This window comes from Phaethon aethereus (assembly GCF_964289735.1).
Source record: "Phaethon aethereus genome assembly, chromosome: 2".
NCBI lineage: Eukaryota > Metazoa > Chordata > Aves > Phaethontiformes > Phaethontidae > Phaethon > Phaethon aethereus.
Window position 1 is genome coordinate 115533977 of NC_138582.1, and position 19944 is coordinate 115553920.

The window sequence follows — 19944 nt, forward strand, 5'->3', positions numbered from 1 at the left end:
ATGCTTTGGAGAAAAACTTCTATGAAAGCAACACAACCAACACAGCTTTAATTGTGGGATGTGCTTTTTCTGTGCATGTATGTTTTTACACCTCACCCTGTCCTTAACGTAGTAAGAAAAGAAATTCCTGTATGCTCCCACGCCACGGAAGAGGAGCTCCCTGTGAGTGCTCCATAGTGATTTAAAGAGGCATCCCCAGCTGTACAACATTAAGAAAATCAAATACACAGTTTCTAGCATTCCAGCATTTCTATGAAAATACACAGCTGCAAATAGGCATTTCATTACATACATTCAAGAGAGAGACAGATTTCTTCTAACTACTCCTGTCTTTGGGATACTCCGAAAGTCCATAAACACACACATACACACATTTTTCTTTTGCAAATAAAAAACCACAGAAACCATTTTTTTAAAGATAGAATTAGGGAAGATACTTACACAGAGAGTTTGCAATTATTCTTGTGTTTGCACATTACACATATATATACATCTAAATTTTTTCTTGACGATTTGGATCTGGTTTATCTTCTGCTCATTGAGGACATTTGGGGGTCAAGAGTTATTTCCAAGCATACGCTATTATTCCGTTTGCAAACTAATAGGCATAATACCATGACAGCACAGAAGCCAGAGTAAAAAAAAAAAATTAAAAAAAGGAAAGGAACAAGTGACCTTGCTGCGCTCTCTGGCAGCTATTTATTGCAAAGTTCATGCCTAAATGGTTCCTATGCAGAGAACAGGTGACCAGCGAGCAAGTAGGTTGGTTAGCATGTTCCCTCTGTCCCGTCCTCACATTGGTCGATGTTTGCCTATGGGTTTTTTAATGTATTCATGTCTGAAAAGTGAATTTGATATGACACATGATAATCTATGAAAATGTTAATCAATACAAATAGTTTAAGCTGTCATCAAATGCACTTCTTTAGTCAATACTCATATTGCTGAAAACAATGTCACTGTCACCAGGGCTTAATTTGCACAGCACTTAAATATTGGACTCTGTGCATCAATGCACTCCTCTTCAAATACTGTAGGTAAACACATTTTCTCCCTATTTAAGGCTGAAGCACTCAGCACGCATTTAGCTGAGCCGAATCCTCCCTTTTGAATACCTTGATAGGTCCACTGGAGGGCAAAATTAATACTTAATTGAATCTCACAGTCATCAAAATAATCAATACTTTTTTATTATTTATTCTTTACAGTCTGTTGACTGTTTCAAACCTCTGAGGGAATGGTGGAAAGGATTCATGGCTTTGAAACACTGTCATTTAACAAGGTAATTTTCAGTGGGGCATTAGGGGTTGTGAAACATATAATAAAACAAAAATGGTGGCTTATAATAGGAAGAAAGAAAAGAATTATATTTCTGCCATCTAACAAAACAGGATAAATAAAAAAGCAAGTGCGAGAGGGAGAGGGAGAAAGGAGGGGGGAGAGCGAGAGAAAGACTGGCTTTTGAAGGGTTTTATCATATCAAGAGCAGAGCTGAGCTTTCATAATGCTGACATTTCTCATCCTGACAATCCTAAACAAGTGGAAAGGATGAGATCGCAGATATCATCTTTCATCACATTCCCCAGCTTAAGAACCAACATGACAGCTTCTCTCCCCTTTACACTGTTAATTACTAAATAAAATACTGCTCTCTGTCAGCATTAGATTATTGCAGATAGCAACCACAAACATTACTCCATTGTTTTGTTTTGTCTTTTTTTTTTTTTTCCAAACCAGTGATACCTACCTTGAACTCTTCAGAAAATAAATTAGGCTTGTGTCTACATATTGTAAATATATGAAACATAATCAATTTAATCAATGTGGTCAATCCATGTTATTGTCAGACTAAATTGCTGGTGATTTATTAACATTCTGTTTACTGTATTTATTAGCCAGCAACAATTTGAACATCTCTTAGATGTTTCTGGGGAGGAAACAAAAGTTAACAGCTTTCTCTTGCAGATGCTATAAAAAACCTCTGACTTGTTTTTCCTCATATTCATATTGCATTATGGACAGTCATTTACCAAGGCAAAAATTTTGTTTGTTTGCTTTCACATACTAAATAATGTATTTTAGCAGATTTTGCATCTAAAGGTCACTGTGAACACTAACAGCATTGTTTAAAAGTCTGGGCTGTTGCTCTCCATTTCGGGTGTTCAAAACTAACATCAAGAGTTGTTTTGTAACAAGTGTGAATCACAACAAAATTTGACCCTTTTCATCAAAGTGTCTGGGGGAAGGACCTAATCCTGTCCCCAGAGCTACCCTGCTAATGTGAGGAATAACAGCAATTTAGTGGAGGATGCTAAATCAGTAGAAATCTAGATTAAAATCTCAGCTACCAAATTCTGAAGTTGACTATACGAAAAACGGGAGGAAGAGCAATGCAGGAAATGCGACAGCACTGGGAGAAACCTCAGCTCTCAGATGTTAGTGAATTCCCAACAACTTCAATGGGGCCTGGATTTTAACCATTATATACATCAATAATTCGGCCTCGTCTGGAGTACTTTGTTCATGTCTGATTAACCCACCTAAGAAAGATACATCAGAAGGAGATGTGTGGTAAGAATGATGAAGAGATCGAAAGGATTGGGAATGTTTACAGGAAAAAGTGAATAAGAATGAGCATGATCAAAGTATACAAAATAATAAATGTCAGGGAGAAAACGTAGATCAGGAACTATGCACCCTACCTCATCTGAGAGAAAAGGGGCCTCCACTGAAATGGCAAAGTCATAAATCTAATAATAACACAAGAGACTTTTTGAAACAATAAGCGGGGAAAACCTGTGGAACTCATTGCTGCAAGATATCACCGAGACCTGCACCACAGTAAGCATCAACATAGTCACTCTTATTGCTGGGCAGACTCTTAGCAGTGAATTTAAAACAGCTTTGCAAACAGAGCCAAGGACTATAAAAACTGAAATAACATAAACGGCTGCCCCCTCCCTCAGACAGTACCAGAGTCTGTAGTTCACCGCCAGGGTAGTGCACTCTATCAGGTGGCAAATGAATGACAGCTTTCTCTACAAGCAGATGGATTAGATACTGCCTAAAATTCCAGTCTATATGAAGACTAAATAAATCACTCGAATGATGGGTTAAGGGAAGGTTTGTTTCCTTCAAAAACATACTTTTAAAAATTTGACATTTTAACTTCAGGTTGTCTCCAGGCTTTCAATTGCTTTCCATACTTAAAAATGCATCTCTTCTGCAGTGCATTATGCATGATTAAAAACTATTATTTTTACAAAAAGTATAATAAATTCTAATTCTAGTGTGCAGCAAGTGGCCTAGTCTGCCAAATTCCTTGGGGACTGGAGGGGTTGTTCTTATATTTCACAATGGCCCCCCTTAAAAAACTCTGGAGTAGTTGCTGTGGCAGCTGCAGGTCGAGCAGCCTTCTCCTCCTCTGCCCACCTGCCAAGTCCAGCCCAGAGAAGACACACAGCGTCAGAGAGGATACATCGAGGCAGGGCATTGCACACGCATCTTTTGCGGACAGTCCTGACAGAATCCGTTCTCCTTCCTGCCCTGGGTGTCTGTGGGCTTGATGTTCAGCATTTTCTCTTTGGAAGGTGTTAAAGGTCAGGTTACACTTCGCAGTATAACACGGGATCTTCCATTGACTTGACCAACAGCCACCCAAAAGTTTTTAATTTTGTATATGAAAAGCTAAAAGTCTAAGAATGGATAGAAACCAGCAAGATGAACTTCATAAAAAGGGTTTACATGCTTTAAATAAGAGGCAAGGGTACATAAAAGGGATATAATGATTCAGAATTTCAGATTGCATTATAACCACAAGAGCAAAGTTCAATTATGTGAGAACTAAGGAATTACAATCCCCTTATTGAAAGTATACCTATATATACCACATGTAGTGACAAACTTTACGTGTATCCTTGGCAGATACTCATATAACTTGTCATCTATTTCTTGTCCAACTAGCACTAGTATTTCCAGACTTGCCTGTTTTCTGACAGTTTTGTGCAGTGAGTGGTCCTCCCTGTTGTGTGTCTCCCTTAAGGGTGGCTTATACATCCTGTAATTCAGCTGCAATACCTGCTACTCCTCTGTTCAGCTCTACCACTCCCTGACGACTTAAACAAGCTGTTGGGCTTAATTTAACAGTAAAAATCATGTGGATTTGAAAATGCAAATTACAGTTCTGGTTACACACCCTCTTTTAAAAGCCAAAACCTTTACCTTCTTATCTGCAGCACTGTACCAAGTACAGGAGAACATTTATCACTGTGTTAAAAGCTTTGCCTCTGCACTTTAAGGGTAAAGGTGCAGTTTCTAAGCAAAAGTATTTAGTAATCAAAGACAGCTTTTAAAAGGAAGCTATATGGTTTTGTGTGAAACACACACTAGGCAGAAGTCTAAAAACAGGAGAACAAACTTCTTTTATCCTTAACATAGGCCTTGATAGGGCTTTATAAAGACTTCATGCACTGGTTTAGTCACTGATCTAAATTTTGTACTTAGTGTACCATAAATGTTGTTAGTTTGAATTTAATCAGGACAAAAAGATGGGGGGGGGGGGTTGCCCTTAGTTTGAAATTACTTTGCACAGACTACTTCTCTGGCTTAGAAATACTTGAAATTAATTTTCTGATTTTTTTCAAAAATATGAAATAAATCCTGCCCTCCCTCTAGGATTCTGATCTTGCACAGGCTTCTGTTTAGGACATACACAGTCCATATGTTTGCTCAAACAGTCCAGTTAAACTACCAATAAACATAAATTTTACACTGTTCATACATCATTCTAATGACTACACCAAAAAAGCACTCAAATTGTAGCTTTTAAAAATTTTTAATAAAGACAAAGCACCATCATAACCCTGGATAAAGCTATGCTAAGACATAACCTAGCTTAGAGACTTTGATTGAGGAATACATTAGAAAGACTCTACTGGGGGGAAAGGATTGGATTTATTTTGTGTCAAGTACCAGTGAAATTTAGGATTATGTTCCTTTTAGGAACTAGTCCTTCTTTCTTAATCTTATTGCTTCTAGACGTATTCCATTTTCTTCCATAAATAGTGATTTCTCACAGGCAACTTTCTTTGATTCTTTCTTCTAATAAATATTGTTTTACCTGCTGTCACTAATGTGCTGATATTTCCATCCCAATCTATCCATAGTCTGGTTTATGCAAACTACTTTGAATCAACCTTTTGTCCCCTGCTAGCCTCTGACCATTGCTACCTGCTGGCTGTCACTTCCCCAGAAAAAGTTAGAGAAAAATCTTCTCATTTTCTTCACAGCCATATGTACCACCATCTTTAGATAGATGTTTCTATAAGCAAAACAAAAAAGATTGCTGATATATAATCATTGATCTCCCTTCACTACTTTGATCTTATACTTATTGCATTACATATTTACTTACATCACCTATATTACTCATATTTAACTTAAAAAAATTTTCAGTATTGCCTCTCCTTCCTCTTACAGCAAAAAGCTGATACATCCCCAGTTCTTTTCACTCAATATGAATAATATCACCCAAAACAGTCTCCACTTCTCTTCAGCTAGAATGGTATTTATTCTCCTCCTGAAACCCTCTGTATCAGAAAAGATAGTTCTTCTCCCTTTTCTCAAGACTAGTGAGACTTTGGACATTGTATTTTTCCACTGATACCCATCTTCACATCTAGCGTTCAGGTTGCAGTTAAATAGGAGCATTTTCTAGTTAAAAATAACGTAGATAACTAACCAGTGTCTAATTATACTCATGTTATTAATAGTACTGAACTTTAATTAACAATTTAATTTGCAAAGTTAGAGAGACTATCACTACCCATGGTGCTTTCTTTCACGTAAATATTTTTCTCAGGTTTGGCAGTAATGCTAGGATAGTCTCCTTCACGTATTTACATTATTTTAAGCTGTCTTGAAATTGAAATGGTTAGTGCTGGTTAGTATAACGGAGCTTCTGACAGAAAAAGGGTTTTTCAGAAACACATGCAGATTTTAATTGTAGGTTTAGGAATCTTAAAGTTGAAAGAAACTTTTTTTTAAACTAAGTTTTATGTGGCCATGCCCCTTGAATTGCTGTGTCTTAAGATTGAGATACATGTTTTCAAATCATACCAAAAACCCCTCACTAAACATATTTCCCCCCCACACCTGAACTATTCTCCATAATGAAAATATTTCACATATTTTTACACCTATTGAGAACAAGCTGAAAAGTTCACAAGAGAAGTCCTTCTCAAATTGTGAGTCAGGTTGCCCTGCAACAGGCTGACTAGGGGCTGCAGGTTGGGAACATGCATATAGCAACTGCACAGTAGTAAATGGCTAGATCACCATTTATTTTATAACGAACTTGGGTTTATTGCTCTAAATGTACCCCAGAAGTCATGCTGCATGCTTCAAACCAGAAAGACAGACAAAGGTTGCTTGTTTCAGCATAGAAAAAGTGAGGAACAACTTATATCACTGTAGATAACTGCTGCATCTTTTCTGGTCCAGAAAAGCCATTTCTGGAACTGGCTGCCAAAGAAAGACTTACCTGCACAAATCCAGACATTGTGTTTTTCCTGACCTGTATGACACTTAGGAATTGATAAAGCCAAAGTACACACAGCATAGAAGCTTTACTCTAAACATGGCTTTCAACTCTTGAAGTTGACCTTAATGCTTCTGATCAATTATTAGTCTGATTTAAGAAACATTTTGCTCTTCTTGTTGCAAACCATTTCATCTTTAGAGTTTTGTACCATGTACAGAGTGAAGCTATATAAAAACTTCCTCTATTAATTAGGATAACAAGAGTTGTAATTTTGGCCTTGTTCCAATTATAATGATTCCCCATTTAAATGACGTTCTGGCTTACTGGAACGCAGCTTGCTCATCCGTGGACACGTAGCAGAAGTTTGTATGCATACAGAGGTCAAGAGCTAGAGAAGCTAGGAAGCTACCATGCTCCTCAAAACACATGATAGATAATAGTGCACAGCCACTTGGGAGAAAAAACAAGTCTTGACAGTGGCAAAAGAAACCAGTCTTCTAGTTAAAGATTCTGGCAGCCACACAAAAGCTGACCCTGTTTGTGAGAAACCAGAAGATCAGGCCCTACAGGTCATGACAGGACAAAGGCCAAACAGGCAGGAACATTTTTGACTGGGGCCAGTGTCATGGACTAAGCCTTCAAGAGACTTTCCCACTCATTTCATAGCATCATTTAGGTTGGAAAAGACCTTTAAGATCATTGAATCAAGAGATTTCCTACTCTTTTGCCATCTAGTCTCCTGAAAGTACAAGAATGACCTAGGAGAGCAATTAAATCTGAAATTAGAAGATAGTCCTAATAAAACTAAGACTTTGGCACATTTTCTTTATAGGATTAGTGGACATTATAGGAGTAGTGGACAATTCCCACTGCTCTGTCAGTTTTATTCTGCAGGGAGCCATGTCAAACACAAGAAACCATCCAGGAAATTATAAGCCTGTAATAACAACTAGGATTTTCTAAAACTTGTACACTGTGGGGCCAACTTACTAGAAGACTTGAAAAAATTTCCATTATGAGGAGGAAGACACTGTCTTCTATTAAAAAAATTTCTATAAAGGTATTAATCACTCTTAGGGAAAAAATGTACCCTAATGTAATAAACACATATTATAGCTGTCTAAAGGATCTTTGCTATCAAAACAAAAAATTCTCATTCATCCTGAAAATGATTTCACATGGGGTTGTTTTCATCTCCACACTCACCACCTAAAGGAGACATGAGCTTGTTTACCAAATCATTGCACTATCTTCACATGAGTGTTCTTTTCTTTTTTATTCGCTCAATTTCTGTTTTGCAGGGGCCTTAAACACAAGGCTTCTCTTTCCACATGATCTTGCTACACATGTTAAAAGATCATTCTACAACCTACAGCATCCCCTTATCAACATAATTCTTCTGCTCTCTATAAGAAAGAACAGGCCATAAATGGCCTCTTTGGAACTAAGAAATGCAATGAGATACTCCATGGGATACTCTGAGTTAGATGAAAGATCAGCATTTCTACCACAAAGCATTCAAATGATATTACTTTGACCTAATCAGAACTTAAATATGGTATTATATACAGTTTCTCTATATTTTAATTTGTCAGGCTTTGTCTCCCATGCATGCACGAGAAACAACTTGGGGGCAAGAAATATCAAAGACAGATTTCAGTTAAAATTGTTTTCTTTTGGAAATCAGCACATCCAGAACCACACCAAAAAACAAAATTACAGTAACTTTTGGACATTGATCAGGTACAAGAGAGAAACTTAACTAGGAAGCATGGAGGGGACTCACAGCAATTGCAAGAGCCTCTCCTCTTAGTTAAACAAAAACTTGATTTTACATAACGTGTCAGGACTTGCAAGTTGTAAAACAAAGAAACCATTAACTTGAATTTTTGAAAATCAGAGCATGGGTTAAACAATAACCTAGCTCAGCAGTTAAATTACTTGCATTTGATTTAGGAAAACACAAATCAAGATCTGTCTGTAGCCAGCCATGGACTTGGCTATCTCAGAAAAGTAACTTTCTGTTTCAGGATGGGTCTTCCCTGGCTCTCACCAGAAATTCCATCAGACACAAAGTAACACCTTCAAAAGAAAATTTGTTGAAATATGGACATATCAGTTTTAGTGCAATGAAGCAACGTTTTCTGGTGAAAGCTTTTTTTTTCCCCTGAATATTTTTTTAAAGTGGTTCTAATCTAATTCAAGTTTCATCCTACTCTTGGTCTGAATGCCCCTTTTAAAAACAGTTACAATTTATAATACAATACACAGCCACAACCTAGACCAGCCTGGAAATTGTGTGTCTATTTTTTGCGAACCTTTCAAAATCCTTTATAAATAAGGGTATACTACTTAAAAGAAACCCACCAGGCACATCAGGCTTTCACCGGAATATCACAAACAAAAATTGCTGGAAAATCTTCATTTCAGTATCGAATTGTTCTTTGTCAGCTTGAAGCAAGTGAGAAGGTCTGCCTTGAATTCTTCTTCCTAAACAAGACTGAAGGCTTCCAAAATCTGAATCCAAACTTAGGACAGCTCAGCCTTAATTTTATACATTATGTGATTAACCAAGGTAATCATCTCTTACAGGTGCTCTTCATGGTACTTGCCTTAACACAGCATTACTTGAATTCTAGTGACAAGTATGGGAAATGACTTCTCTCAGCTTTTCTACTGATACCATACCTTCTAGGGGTAGACCCTCAGATTTCCTTTCATCTACTCTATACATAGACTAAAATAGCAATAATGCCCATCTACTGATGAAACTAAAAGCTTCACCTGAACGGAGCCTCACAGACTAAAGTATTCTTTTCTTTTTCCAGATACTAGAAGATGCACTGCCATAAAATGTGGAGGTCCCAGGTTAAAAGTGAGAATCCCAAATAATTTTCCTATGGTTCTCCTATGTTGAGCTCATCCGACAGCAAAACCTGCTGTTATAACTGCTAAACATACTTAATAGTGCCACAAATACTGCAGATCAATAATGTTATGCTTTTTATATTTTCCAAGCATTTCCCATTGATAAATGAGTGCAATTTTTTAATCATACAGAGGATCTTCAGGCTCACTTTTCTTCATATCAGGTCTTCATCAACACCTGGGTACCACATCTTTCTTTTCACATAGTAGAACACAACATGTTAATTTCTGATTAAATGTACTCCAAATTCAACATGCCTGTAACTATCATACAACTTCACACTTCTAATGCAATTTGCATAAGGACTTGATTTTCTTTAAGAACTTGCAGCCCAGAGAGTGCTTTGCCTTTTTGTCAATGGCCTTAATCTGCTGGAAGCTGCAGGTATACTTACGAACTCCCAATGTTCCATTCATTATGCTAGGGTAGGATATGTCACATACCACACACGGTAACAAGTATTATAAGTTGGACACGTAGGAGGATCACTTCAATTCAGAGCCGTGTAAGAGCAGCTTTTCTATTTAATGCCTCAGAACAGGAAAACAGCAGAATCCTTACTGATCATTGTAGCAGCAATTACAGTAACTGGATTATCAATAAACAGTGAATGAAGCATTTTTCAGATCTGCTACTATTTTCCTACATGGACAATTCTATTCTTTATTAGATACTGTTTGGTTTGGATTTGTGTTTTGGCTTGGGGAGGGTGGGGTGTTTGGTGGTTTTTGGTGGGTTTTTTATTTGTTTTGTTTTGGTTTTTTTTTAAAACAAAAGTTGCCATGGAATGATTTGCCATTGGCTCCCTACTGTTTCTTAAGAAAACTCATTCTAAACAAACAATATTTCTGATCAGGTTTTCTGCCTTAAAAGTAAAACAAAACATGCAACTACAGCAACACTTTGTTGCTTCTGTATGTTATTTGCAAACTGGCCAACATCACTGGGCTGCTCAGTTTCACCCTTAAAGAATAACTATCACTGCTTAGAGAGTAATCACAAGTGCCATTGATTCCTTTCTGCTTCAACAGCAGAAAAGTGTTTCCAAAGATCCTGCTATTGTTTGTCACATACATATAGAATGTATGTACGTATATGTGTGCATATATTACATACATAAAAAAAGTTTTAGCAGACCCAATTCCTTCCCAATTGAGCCATTTGGACTGCTGCCATCTACTTCAACATGGACAAACACATACTCAATTCTCTGCATGGAAACCTCTGAGATGTATGCAAGGGCCCTGATCTTCTTGTCACTGAAATAGATAACAAAACTTCAATAGGTAACCCTAAATGTAGTTTAGTTGTTTCAAAAAAAGCATAGCTCAACATAAGCAATCTCATAATATTATTGGTCTCAAATTACTTTTCAACCTGCTACAAACTTATATGTTATTTTTCAAAAACAATTCATAAATGTAGTTTTTGAACATAAAGGGTTTCTTTCAAATTATTAATATTAGAGACATGCCATAATTTGCAGATTTTTTGGCAACATGTAGGATTACACAAAGTATGCACAACCCATGCACAAAAGCACATACCAGTACAAAATCTGGTTTTCAAAACATTAGTGTACCAAAAATTAATATAAAAATAGCCACCAATAATTGCAGAGTGAAAAAAGTTAAAATAATAAAATGCAGAATGTAAGTTTTGATCACAATCTCACATTATTGTTGATTACAAGTTATTTTCATGCGTCACTAAATGGAAATTAATATTGTGTTTGGCATGTATCTATTTGAAAAAAGCATCCTTGCCTTTTACTTTTAAGAAAAAGCCAATTCCTATGTCCATATTTATCACTAGTTTTCTGAACCTAGAAGCTATGTGTATATATAGTTTGTATAGGTGAAGGCAAAGAGCCACTTGGGTTTCCTGTGGCAAGCTTGAGTATACTAGTACAGCTGTGAGAGCATACCAGTATTCAAAGCACCTTCACCCTCCCCATTAGTTCTCTTTTTATTAAAAATAGTCTTTTCTTTGTGGGAGAGGAGGTTTGCCACCAGGTGGTTAGAATAGGAGGGCTGGCACCTTGGAGGCTCAGTTTTGCCACTGACCCTCTATGCATTGCTGGCCAAGTCACCTAATCTCTACAGTCTGTTGAACCAATTTGCAAAAGGTGTCTATTTTGACTTTTAATCATTCATACGAAAATATGCAAAGTAATCTACCATATCTCCACAGAGTCTCTACTGAACTCTGTCTTGATCTATGCTTTTCTATGGTTTAATAATATTTAACTTAAAGTTTCATAAAAACCCACTTTCCTCAAACAATACTTATCAAATTGTAATGGTATTTACTGTTAGGACACTTTCCACTATTTAAGTGGTCCACTTAATTTTATCTTGTTACTTCCATTTATTCTTTTTGTTAGCCTACTCCTTTGACAATTTACTTGCTTCCAATATCCACAAATAACCATTTTCTCATGTGTTGAGCAAATAATCAAGCTATGCATATTTAACCAATTTAATCCTTACATCAAGGAGAATCCACCTCTGCCATTTCTTAACCTGATGGCACTTCTGATCTGTTTCACTGAGCCGCTGCAGGTCTCAATTGTGCCTGGGAAGCCCAACACTGGAGCAATTTCAAAGGGCCTTCTAGGACCAAAAGGTGCTTTTTCCTTGCTCTCTTGCTACTCACTAGTACAATGCACGCCCTCCATCCTCCCAGCCTGAAGATCTCAAGAGGAATTAGGAAAGCAGATCTTCGTTACAAAGAAGGAAGACAGGAGAGTAAAGCAGCGTAAAACAGAAGCAGAACAGAGCTCATTTCTTCTGCTACCAGGCCCTGACCTTGTTCCTTCACCTTTTCTTCCATAGCCAGAGCTAGTACTGCTTTTTCCTCAGTAATATTCCCTTTCCAAGCAGTTATTAATGTGACATTCAAAGCAACTCTCCTTAAAATCCCAGTAGATGGTTCTTAGTCCTTAACCTACTGAGATTTTCTTCCAGCACATTTACTCCTCGTTTAAGTGGTCACAGTAGTTGCTCCCTCCTGAAGATTTGCAAGGTTGTGGTGAGTTGAGCCCGGCCAGCAGCCAAGCACCCACACAGCTGCTCGCTCACTCCCTTCTCCCACAGAATGGGGAGAAAACAAAAGGAAGGAGATAAGACTTGTGGATCAATATAAAGACAATTTGATAGGGGCAGCATGAGATACATGTGCAAGCAAAACAAGGTAAGGTATTTTTTCCACTACTTCACATTGACAAGCAGTCCAGCCAAATCCAGGGCAGCAGGGCTTCAGTATGCCTAACAGCTACATGGGAAGACAAGCATGCCAACTACAAACATCCCCACTTACTCCTCCTTTCCTACAATTTTTAATGCTGAACACTACATCACATGGTATAGAATACCCCTTTGGTCAGTTGGGGTCAGCTGTCCTGGCTGTGTCCTCTCTCAAATTCTTGCCCACCTCTAGCACAGACACTGTGCAAGCACTGCTCCACAACAGCCAAAACGCTGGTGTGTTATCAGCACAGTTTTAGTCACAAATTCAAAAAACTGCACCATACTAGCTGCTATGAAGCAAGTTACTTCCAGCCAGTCAGCCCCAGTACAACAATTCAGAGCTACAATTTAGGAAAATGAGTGGAGCACCCATGTCTGTGACATTCCTTGAGCTCCCTTTTTGCACAGCCAGGCAGCTCTGCTCAGCCCGCAGGCCTGATGGTCCCAGCTTCTGGGACCTCCCTCCCTCCTCCTCCTCTGGAACCAAGCATGGGCTTCCAACCCAACACATTAGCCTGAGGAGTGCTGAACAGAAATCTTGGCATAATGAAAACATAAGCAAAGACACTTAGGCAAACATCAAATAAATAAAACTGGCTACACTTGGGGTGAGTAAAACCAGTGACTTAAACCATCCCCTTTTTTGCTTGTTTGCATTTTAGACCATATTCTTATTCATAGATTTAAATCAACTATCTCATTTACTTTTACCCACATTTACTTAATCCATTTATTTCATGTGTTATCAAGTATTTCTCAGAACTACAGTATCTGAATGCTTAATTGTATCCTTTGAGCTCTGTGTTTCCACACAGGCTACAGTGTCCTCAGAATTCGTGGGGATATTAAAATGTTCTCTTTGGCCATAAAATCAAGTTGGTGGGCAATTACTTCAATGTGACACCTTATGTAAGCTTACTATCATGCCTTCACTTTAAACATTGTAAGTCCATGAAATTATATTGTAGCCATTGACAACACATACAATTTTGCCTGTTTGATATCCCATTACTGCAATAGCAGCCACAACAGTTTTGGAAAAAGCTCTTTTTCCATAAGAACATGCTACCATTTTTGTGCTCAGAAGTAGGGCACATTCTTAGGGAACACAATAATGCCACTTAAGTGACTATCACAAAGTATTTGCTTGTTTCCAAGAGAATGTAAATACAATCACATGCTTACATATAGAATTATTAGTAAAAGATGACCATCAGCTCCTACGCAGAATCAAATCACTTGCACAAACAGTTGATTCACCTGTGCTGTCAAAATAGCAAAAGCATTAAGTATTCTCAGACTAGGTACTTAGCTAGGACATGGAATCAGTTGCGTAGCACCAGGATGTGCACACAGATCTTCCCTATAAAGGGAAAACTCTAGCAGAAAAGAGAAACTGTAACCTCTACATAAGTAATACTATTTGTACAGTTCTACAAGCAGTTCCCAAACTTCCCTGTTCTGCTACCTTTCATCTTCAAATCCTTACACACACAACCAAATTTCTGTTGGGCCCAAAACATGTGGGAAGCCTGGAAACTCACAAGCTTTGAACTCTAAAGGGAATACGCTTCAAGAAGGGGGGAGGGGAGAGGAAAGAGGGAGGGAGCAGGAGCAAGGGGGCGAGAGAGGGAGGGAGGGAGCGGGAACAAGGTGGGGAGAGAGAAGGAGGGAGGGGTAATGCCAGTTTTAGAAGACTATGAGGGTTAAGCACAGAATATCACTTTCATTATATTCTAAGGCCAAGTGTTGTATGGAACAGAATTTATTAAAATAAGGAGAAAATCTAAATCCACAATCATCAAAAAAAGCTGGACTGCTTTTTAGTTTTCTAGGATCATATATTAAATGTGAAGAAACATTGAATTCTGTTCCATATATCAGTTAAAGAAAAGCTACCAAGGGGCTATGCTATAACCCACTTAGATTAATCAGCAACTCACCAGGGATTGGGGTGCATTAACATGAACTGCATGCTTAAGTAGCAATTCCCTGGACTTTATCACACCAAAATCTGCCTTATCTAGTAGTTTAAAGCCTTTCTGATCTTCCAAGTCTCACATGGCCACATGCACAATCCTTTACTCAGAGAACTGTTCCCAACTCTACATCACTCCCCAGCCTGATTCCAGCACAGCAATTGAGAACAGTTAGTAATAGGAGGAGGACAGACTATCTAACAATACAAACACTTGATCAAATCACTGGGCTTGTGTTCCGAAGACTTCTAGCTGCAGACTTCCACTAGTTCTTAATCAGTTTTTACAGACATCAGGAAACAAAGTGAATGAACCTGCACTTATGACAAGAAATTGTTAAAGGAAAATTATTTAAATTTCCACCTCTCTCCCTCACAACAACGAACACAGGTAAGGTAATGCTTTCAAAAGTACCTAGACACCCAGTTCCTATGATATCTAAGTAAGCTGCAAGACCACAAAAAAGGAAGATGCATGACACTGAGAAGTGACAACACAAATGAACACCTACACTGGTGCAGGTGTTCATTTTTTTCAGTTTTCAGAGGTCACATCATGTTACACCCCTGTATAGTCACTCCATCTATAGGATTTTCTCCTAGATGACGTAGTGTCTGTACACACCTTTAAGGGTTTTTAACGAAAAGATGACAACATACTGAAAAGCACTACAAGAAGACCAACCAGACATGTTAAATTTATTGTGACAGAAGAACTGAACTGCTGTAATGAAAACAAAGCCATGTTTATGCTGTGGTTAAATTATGGCTTTAAGATATGATACTCATTTATCTATATCTTCAGATCTAGATATATGGTTATAAATACACCTTCAGGCTATAAACTGGGCCTTCAAGTATGTAACCCTGCACTAAGTATACATACTGGAATCAATGGGACAACTTATACGACCAGATTTTGTGAGGCTGGAGTGCAGCAGTGGGGACAAATTGCTCAAAAGGTAACCACAGAGCTAAGTAGGAGGAAAAGAATGAAAATTACATCAAAACACATATAAGGGGCATTATGGGGGGGGACACATACGGACGACGGGGGGATGGGACACACAGAAAAGCAAGTACTGAGACTACAACCTTCTCCTGAAAAGTAGAAAAAGCTCTTCTGTTTGTGAAACTTTAAGTTCTACTGGATAGTGAGACACATAACACAGGGGTGCACAATCATACACAGTTATGGTGTCTTCTAAGCTAGATCACCAAAGGTCTTTCACCTTGAACTTGCAGCAAGTCAAAGAAATACTTTTTGCACTATTATCCAGTGAAAAAAATTAACACACTGCACTGACAATGAAAGTAGAAATGAGAGAACATGTGGTTTTGTGTTTATGTCCTCTCCACGAGTCTTTCCCAAGTTTGCTGGCTTCCCCTCTAAATGCTGTCTCTACAAACTCAGTCCAGGATCTCACTATCAAAGTGGGTTCTCTCCTGCCTCATTTACCACATTAACATCATTAATAAGTTATGACCTTGGTAACACCTATTCTAATTGTAATTGCCTTCACTAGGGTTCTGCAAGTGTAATTTAGCACTTCATTTAAGGCAATGAGATTGCAAAAGGCATCTAGAAAGTGGAGCACAGTTTATAACATTGCTGATGATAATGCACAGCTGAGTCCCTTTTAGTCTCCCAGTTGGTGTCACAGATATAACAGCAGTAAAATCTGACTTTGCTTAGTATCCCTGCTCCGCATATATGCTTACACCGATCTGACACTTTGAACAAAGAACTATAATGTGCATAGGTATTATTTAGAAAACAATCTCATTTTAACTATTAGCACAATGATTATATAATTTCATGGCAAAGTCCTATTTTCAGCTCTGCTTCAAATCCCATTGCTTTGGCTTGCAACAATTATTTACAAGAATAAAGTCAGATACATTCTGAAGACCAAAAGACAAAAACTTACACTAAACTTGGGGAAGATCTGTCAGACAATTCCTGTTTGCAACTCACAGGGGGGAAACGTGTATGCTCTGAAATTTTTCACTTATGACTACTGTCCCTCCAGTTTCCTTGTAGCTCAAGAAAACTTATTACCAACCCTGAACATCTTTATATAATGTGAAAATATTTTAAATGTTAGAGCTTAAGTCTACTGAAAGAAATAAGTTGTGAGTAAATTGCATTATAACTGAGTATAGCTAGTCTGTGCGAGAGAAGTTCCTACTTTCTCAACATCCGGAGATCACTCAGATGAAATAACATCCAATTTAAAAAAAAAAGCCCCTTAAAATGCTGGACAGCTGTAACTGATGACTTGGAGAAAGGGACACAAAACCTTGAAAATGATACAGCTGAAAAGGAAGTTTTCTGTAGACCTTTGTCTGCGCATGGAGACTCTAGCCTTGCCACTTCACTTCTCATGTCAAATTTTGAAAGCTTGAGATGAAGACAAACCATACCAGGAGTGAAGACTAGACAAATTTACTAGATACGTACTTCCTAAGAGAAAGCTAGAGGAGCTCTGACCTGTTCACAGTGACCGTACTGCCATCCAGAGGTAGGCTGCAGCTCAAGAGCAAGCAAAGTCTTGAATTGGCAAAAAGTAAAGACCTCCCTTCAGCCCACATGGCAGACCCCAGTTTTCAGTGAGCCATATAACTTATGGGGCAGTTTAGTCCTACAAGAGCATGAGGTTTATCTACTGTTTGCACCATTGCCAAGCATGGATCTGTGGCAGAATAGCTCCCAAGCAGGTTTTCCTAGTTTAGCTTGTCGCAAGAGGTGATTAACTCTGTACCAGTAGTCTCATTTTTTCAGGACAGTTAAATGTATGCACTCAAAGCTTTGTGAGGGCAAAGTATAGTTGGTCTAAAAGAAAAAAAACCAACAACCAACAGTGTGGGAATAAGGCAGGGTGGTCTTCCATAAAAATGCTCAGGACAGTCTAAGATTTATTTTTGGACAATAACCTGAAGAGACATTGAGGACTTACCGAGTCTGACCAAGAGATCTGGTTGATGGAGAACTCCCTAGGAAGTAGTACTGGCATTCATACATTTCCTTTCCAGGCTTCTGTGGTGAACATTTCAGTTTAAGGGAAGTCAAAACGTGGAGGACAGACTCCCTTTCTTTTTACTTCATTCAACAAGTAGAAGGAACTCAGAGATAAAATGTGAGAGATCATTTAGACCATAGGAGGAGACAGGAATAAGGCAGGGTAAGGAAAGTGAGCTCCTTATCAGTTGGTGACTGTGATCCAAAACCTGACCTGTAAAATACATTCTGTGGTTGCACTTGGCACCAGTAAGCGAGGGGTGGGTAAGTAGCTTATTCATCTAAATGAATACAAGCACATTCTTAACTCTTGACCTAGGCTGAGAATAAACTGTCATTGCAATAAACATTTAGTGTTGAAATATGCAGTAAGGTATCTCACAGTTTAATATTAAAGATCAAAAAAGTGCAAAGTTGTTTAACTATTTTCCTACCTTCTTAATATAGAATTTTGCATGCTTGGAATTCTTAAAACTGAAACATTGATTTCAGGTTTAATTTATAAGGTAAAAGGGGAAGATGGTTTGTCTGATTAAACAAAGCACAAGTCACAACAGGCATTCCTACTCCATATAGCGCATTAAGTTGTAATCATCTTATTCTGTAGAGCGGAGGCTTGACATAGGATATCTCTACACTACTACCAATAGTTTATACACTCTTAGCATAGTGTATCAAATTGCTCAGATAGATATAGCAAAGGGCATTGAAATAGTTACTTGAAATCCAAATGTGATTATACACATATATAATTACATCCTTTCCTTGGAAAGAAATCTGTTGTCTCCACACTATACGCAGCCAATGCCACTGAAGACTCTGGAGAGATGGAGAAAGAACTCACTCTAGATGAAGACAATCAATCAAAATCTTCTCTGGAACTAGAACTGCTGTTACAACAGATCAATAAATGCTACCTGTTGATCTACAGCAGTAGAAACATTAAGGAGTCTACTCAAGGAAAATGATACATATATGCATATTAACTACAGCATGCATGTGTGTTTTTAAATAAACATTAATTCTAGACAAACTTTAGAGGTTTGTTTTTACTCATGCATGCACATAAGCTGACATTGACCAAGACCCTGTTACTGTTCTATCAGCCTGAAATTCTGCAATAGGAAGAAACAGAGAAGTCAAATATTAATGGAAAGTGGGATTTTCCTTGCAACAGCCTCAATAAATATGTCGGTTGGTGAAAAAAAATAGGTCAAAAGTAGAAGGCTTATATCTCCGATATCAAAGAAAAGAATGTTTGTGTCAAATCTATTGGAAAAATTGCCATGAATGGTTCATCTGGGTGAAAATACGACCCTTGTAATGCTGCTAAGATCAGCGAGACCTAGGATGATATGTTGAATAAGAGCTGGTTGCAGAAGTTAAAAATGTCCATGGGAAGCTTTAATTTACATGTCTGTTTTCACAGTATTTTAAAATGGGTAGGAGAGGAAAGCGTAAAAAAATTGCTATTCAGGATGGTTCATTAATTAGTATAAAAAGGAAATTAGATGACTTTGAATATTAAGGTGACGTCCTTAAAAATGACATTCAACATTTTCCTCGTGTGCAAAATTTTTCATTTGAACTCATCTCTGCTTCCTCACTTTTGGATCATTTGTACTCCGTTTCCCTGTGGCCCATACGCTCTTGTTGTTGTATACGCAGTTCATCTTCCACCCTTTCCTAAAACACTCCAAAAGATAAAGTACAATGAAATATACAGTAACTTTAAACCAGAGAATCAGAAAAACACCTTCTTATTAGCCGCATATGTGAGGTCTGCTCAGGGAAGTGTGTACGACTCCAGCACCTATTTCTGCAGCAATCCTTGCACAGAAACCCGGTTGCTTCTTGCTCCGGATTCTGCAAGCAGATATTTCACCATAAATCTCAAAAACAACTTTTTCATGAGTGGAGACTTGGGAACTTGACCCTGTTGGGGTTGGCTGTAACAACCAGCAGATCTCTCTGGGGAGGCCAATAGAGGCTGCATATGCTTAACTCAAAGAAAGTACCTTAAAGGGCAGCAGTCATTGTGTCTACAACAAAACATGTAATTTAACTCTCAGTGACTTTTTGGTGAGAATCACTCCAGGCCTGCTGTCCCCACAAGACAGACACCTCAATATTGGCTATAAAAAAAGTTAATTGCGCTACAAATAGACAATGCTTCTGTTCAACTGAATTCATACGTGCCATGGTTTATCACCTTCCTACATT

At 38.0% G+C, this 19944-nt stretch overlaps 1 protein-coding gene across 1 annotated transcript in view; it reads right to left on the reverse strand.

Annotated features, from left to right (window-relative positions):
• POU6F2 (POU class 6 homeobox 2) overlaps positions 1 to 19944 on the reverse strand; it is a 319101-nt gene that overhangs the window by 257585 nt on the left and 41572 nt on the right. The window lies entirely within an intron of this gene.